Source organism: Ictalurus punctatus, chromosome 8 (assembly GCF_001660625.3).
Source record: "Ictalurus punctatus breed USDA103 chromosome 8, Coco_2.0, whole genome shotgun sequence".
In the NCBI taxonomy this organism is placed as follows: domain Eukaryota; kingdom Metazoa; phylum Chordata; class Actinopteri; order Siluriformes; family Ictaluridae; genus Ictalurus; species Ictalurus punctatus.
Window position 1 is genome coordinate 1,672,761 of NC_030423.2, and position 5,433 is coordinate 1,678,193.

The 5,433-nt window shown below is 44.5% G+C and overlaps 1 protein-coding gene across 9 annotated transcripts in view; it reads right to left on the reverse strand.

Annotated features, from left to right (window-relative positions):
• limch1b (LIM and calponin homology domains 1b) overlaps nucleotides 1-5,433 on the reverse strand; it is a 72,711-nt gene that overhangs the window by 47,534 nt on the left and 19,744 nt on the right. The gene's annotated exons all lie outside the window — the stretch shown is intronic.

Consider the following 5,433-nt stretch of genomic DNA (forward strand, 5'->3'; position numbering starts at 1 on the left):
CGAATTAATTCATGTTTTGTAAATATCCATTACGGTTTCCACGGAAAGGCATGCTGATCTTAATCTCGGAAAACTTTGGAAAAGTTCTCCAAGCCTCCGAGTCATTGAGCGTCGCAGAGATCGTAACGTAACAAGCACATATATACACACGGGCATATGCGCACACGCAGACGCACACGCAGACACATACACGTACATGCAAAAATAATCTGCGAGACCCAAGAGAGCACTGTAAGTGGGAAAACAATTTAAAACTGTTTAGTTCTGCACCGAGTGATGAGAAACGGCCATTAATAACACACAGCTCATCAGACTGAAACGGTCACAGACCCAGAAACACGGCAGTGTGTATTTGTGCAACTGCTTGCTGGTGCTTTTCTCAGCCTCTTGGCTGGTGTTCCTCGGCATCTGGAAGTCACACAAAAGAAACAGACTGCTGCATGTTCACCCAAGATCAGCTGGGTTCCCAGAGGAACCAGGAACCTGGCTACAACATGAGGATGAAGACTGTGGTTAGGCACTGTGGCGATTTCATAACCACTATTGTTGAAGCTGACTTTCATTATTATAGATGACTCGGATTATTAGACATTCCTGTGATCCTTTTCCACAGTTGCTAGATTTCAGAATCACATGCTTATGTCTGAATTATAAGCTTTTTCATTAGTACTGGTGCAAATAAACGTTGCCTAAATACAAACACTCCCTGTCTTTTATATTTATATTTTCTTTATCCCTTTTCTTCCCTCAGATTCAAAATGGCTCCCATAGACAGCTCTCCGGTCTTCATGTCGGTTTATCCTTTTTAACAACAAATGCTGTCTTCACAGGCGAAACCTAGGGCTCAAACCAAGAGTAGACATTCAGAGATATAAATTCTTTAAACAACCAACTTAACAGGGTACACCTGAGCAGCAAGAAACACCTCTTGGTTGCATGTTCCAATATTTTTGATCGCCTTTTAAAAATATGGGTGGGCACATATTCATCTTTTGATCTCAGACCCAAATGTCTTTTATTTGACATTTATTGAAGTATTATGGCTCTGAAAATACAAACCAAATCACCACAAAACCTGGAGTCTAACCCAGGGGACTCAGGGGACACAAGGCGGGGGACACCCTGGGCGGTGTGCCAACTCCTCGCAGGACACAATTTCACACACACTCACACACCCATTCACACACTACGGACAATTTGGAGAAGCCATACAACACATGTCTTTGGACTGGGGAGGAAACCAGAGTACCCGGATGAAACCCCAGAAGAATGGGGAGAACATGCAAACCCAAGGCACACAGGACGGAGGTGGGAATCAAACCCCCGACCCCGAAGGTGTGAGGCAAACGTGCTAAACTTGCTGTTTGAGATCCAGAGATCAGATGTGATTTGATGAGTGTGTGTGTATGAGAGAGAGATTGAGATGTTGGAGGCTGTGGAGTGTGAAGCAGCTTTAACGTGCTGCAGGAGATCAGCTGTAAAAACGGCCGAGTCATACTCTCGGTCTCCATCACACACACATCCTGCAGTGCCATATATTTGTTTCTCCTGTGGGTAAATGTCTAAATATACACTATCATCAAAACTGTAGTACAGTTTACATTCTTAACACTCTCCTGATGACCTTTTCCTGATGATACTCTTGGCAGAGTCATGAGGACCTTCACCCAGGAGGCTTTTCTTGAACTACCCCATAGCCTGAGCACACTGATGGCTGCGTCCCCTAGCGTCTATATGACAGCTACTGGTGTGTCGAAATAATTAGACTAAAAACTGTGTGTTTTAAGTTAAAAGCTACTCGCGCTCACTCGCTTTCGGTGGAGGGCACGGTGGCGTAGCGGTTACCGCGTCTGCGTCGGACCTCCAGTTATGGGGGTTCGAATGACGCCGCCGCTCTGTGAACTCAGAGCGTGCGTGTTCTACATGTGCTTCCTCCGGGTACTCCGGTTTCCTCCCCCAGTCCAAATAGTGTGTGAAATTGCACCCTGCAACACACCGTGCCGTGCATTCACTAACAGGAGTCTAAATGAGACACCGATACACACACTGTGTGCAATGTCAGGGAGAATCTACAGCTATATTTGTCTAAAATCAATAGGCTAAAGCAGCACAAGGAGCAAACCCGGTCAGAAAGTAGACACTTTATCTTACATCTTAAAATTCCTGTCCTAATGAAGGACTGTCAACATCTGAACAAAGTAAGTAGCTGTTAGTGAAGGAGGACACAGGCCAAAAGGCCCACCCTCGCATTCCAGCAAGTCAGAACAACAACAAAAAACAAACATGCACAGTGACTTACGGCTCATGTGCTGCATCTCCACTTAGCCAAACAGCTCAGGTCACCCCTGGTCGCTCGATTAAACGCTGGAATTTGACGCCTTTGTTGTCTGAGTTGGAAAACAGCCCCAGCGCATGTTAGATGCGGTCGCCGTCGGCCACAAACAATTGAAAGATGTTTCCTTTTTTCCGCACTAGGCTTGCCAGCAGGATATTTGAATGACATAACAGAGGCCATTCTCATGCCTCTGCGTCCGAGTTTACCACTTCCTCATCTTTGAGTAGGGTCTCCATCGGAGCACGTTAGCAGGAACGCTACAGCGACGCAGACGAGAGCACAGCGGATGTTTTCTTGCGAGGGAGCAGCCGTATTGTTATAGTCTGAGAAGGGCCTCAACGCTAAGAGGTCTCATACGGAGATTTCAAACAATCCTGGAATGTGCAAAACACATCCACTTGGGAAAAAATAAAATAAATAAATAATAATGAAAAAAATGCCATTAATCTTCGATGTTATATGTGCCAGATCCAGGGCAGGAGGAAAAGGAAGTCTGGTTTAGTTTGGACTCCGTTTGTTTTGGTGCTACGCTGATAAATTATGGCTGAACGAGCCAGGTTGACATCAGTACTGGACAATGTGACTGCAGCTGAAATTCTAAACGCTCTTCTCATATTCATCTTTTGAGCTCGAGCCCAAATGTACTGGCCTTTCCGTTCCAATAGTTTCGGAGGACACTGTACGGTTCGAGAACTTTAGTTAATGTTCATATCATACATCGGAATGGGGGGGGGGGGGGGGGGGGGGGGACGTGACTGGGACCGGCGCAAGGTTATTAATAGTGATCCAGTGAGTATCCAGTGTTGAGGAGAGAGGTCAGAGGAGAATGTCCAGACTGGTTTGTGCAGACAGGAAGGCTATGGTAACTCAAAATAACCGCTCTGTACAACCTTGGTGAACAGAAAAGCATCTCATAACACGTCAGACCTTGAGGTGGATGGGCTTCTACAACAGCAGAAGCGTACACCGGGTTCCACAGGGCACAGGCTCACAGCTTCCCAGTCTAAGAGCACTGCTGTTTTAGAAAATTAATCACCATCTTCTGACCAATCAGAATTGAGAACTCCTGTCCAGTACATATACATTTACAAATACATATACAGATATAGACCATGTAGTTGTATAGTGTTTCATCTATATATTCTCTACATAATGCACATACTCTACTTGTATATACTGCAGTAGATATGTTAAACCGTAGTACTTACACCGCTCATTTATTTAACGGCATATTGTAGTTGCAAGTTGCCTTGTAAGATTTCTTTCCTGGCCAATAAATCAGATTCTGATCGCGAGATATTACACAGTACTACTACAAACAAACATCTGCTTGAACGCAGCCCCAGCGAGGAACAGGGACCGTGCTGAACGTCCCATCGGGAACGGGGTAGTCTGCAGAGATCGTGTCAGAGTCCAGCACTGGTAGCGTGGATGATTAAGAGGCATGCGTGTCAGAGAGCAGATTGCTGGTCTTACTGAAAATGAGGTTTGAAGCTTGGGCCTCAGCCAATGAAAACAGCTCCTGCCCACTGATTATCTCCAAAGCCGTGCAGTAGCTCAGAGCACAACAGACGTATAAAAGCGAAAAAAAAAAAAAGAAAGAGAAAAAACCCTCTGTACTGCAGGATTCTGGGACACGGCCGTACAAGATTAAATAAGGAAAGTGCGTTATCCACAAAACTAAGGGTTGCTGAGATCACGAGTGCGCAGCAGTTTCTCCTCGCCACAAGAGGATCTCAAACACTTGTACACAATGATAAAGCTTTTTCATAGGATAAAAAAAAAACGGGGTCTGGTCTTATAATCATGTTTACTTTTTCCGTTCGAGGCCAGGTAGATATGAGTGGCGATGGGTGGCACGTCTATCAGTGTGCTAAGAGTCTGGCTAAATCACGTCATCAAATGTAACACTACAAAAGGAGCTAAAAAAATACACTATACTGTGTCCACAGAGTACATTCAGCCATGCCTTTCCAATTACAAAGCAAGTCTTCTTTAGGAATTTAGGACGGCTCATTAAAGAATGATGTATTTTTTCAGTGTTGCAGGTGCATACCTGAAATGGCTCATTATATAAATTTGACCACCGTTACTCATTCTTTTAATACAAGACTTTAAACTGTACCAGGACTCGCTTTTATTTTGGGGGTCGCTTAGTGGTTAATTTGGGGGTTCGAATCCTGCCTCCGCCCTGTGCGTGTGGCATTTGCATGTTCTCCCCATGCTGTGGGGGTTTCCACCGGGTACTCCAGTTTCCTCCCCCAACCTAAAGACAGGCGGTGTAGGCTGATTGGTATTTCCAAATCGTACCTAGTGTTTGTATTTATTTATTCTAGTTCATTTATCCACGAAAGTCCTAATGAGATACTAGATCTCTTCTTCCAGGGAGTCCTGATCAAAACGGCAGCACCTATTGTTTCACATAGTGTAAAAGAAACAATTTCACACATTGAAACATATACAATACAACAAAGTAACACACAGAGACCATACCAGCGGTGCGTGAATGTGTGTGAGATTGTGCCCTGTGACAGGTTGGCACCCCATCCAGGGTGTCCCCCGCCTTGTGCCCCGAATTCCCTGGGATGGGCTCCAGGCTCCCCACGACTGGTATGGAAAATGGATGGATGGACGACTAAATAAAGCATAACGGGTAACTGTTAGCCAATGGCGTTACGTGGCTAATGATTCACAGAGAGTAGTTTCACATTTTGTGCCACTAGCTACCAGCCGTGACTGAATCATTATCACCAACATAGCCTATTACAGTATAGACCACATTCTAGCACAGCACTGTTGGATTCTCTATTCTGATTGGTCTGAAGGTGTTGACCTGTTTGGCGGATTCTCCACATAAATGGATTATTTTTTTAAAGAGTGTAATGGTTGATATGGCGATGTGTTCTCTGTGGAGACATTCAGACGGTCACGGTCAGACGCAATGATAGAGAAAGAAGAACACAACAACAAGCAAATGAAAAAAAAATGACTCGTTCTCGATTACTGGCAAATTTCTGTGATAAATGGAATAAAACACTTGGATTATGTATGGCAAATTTTTTTTTAAACATAATCCAACTATCCAAGCATAAAAAAAA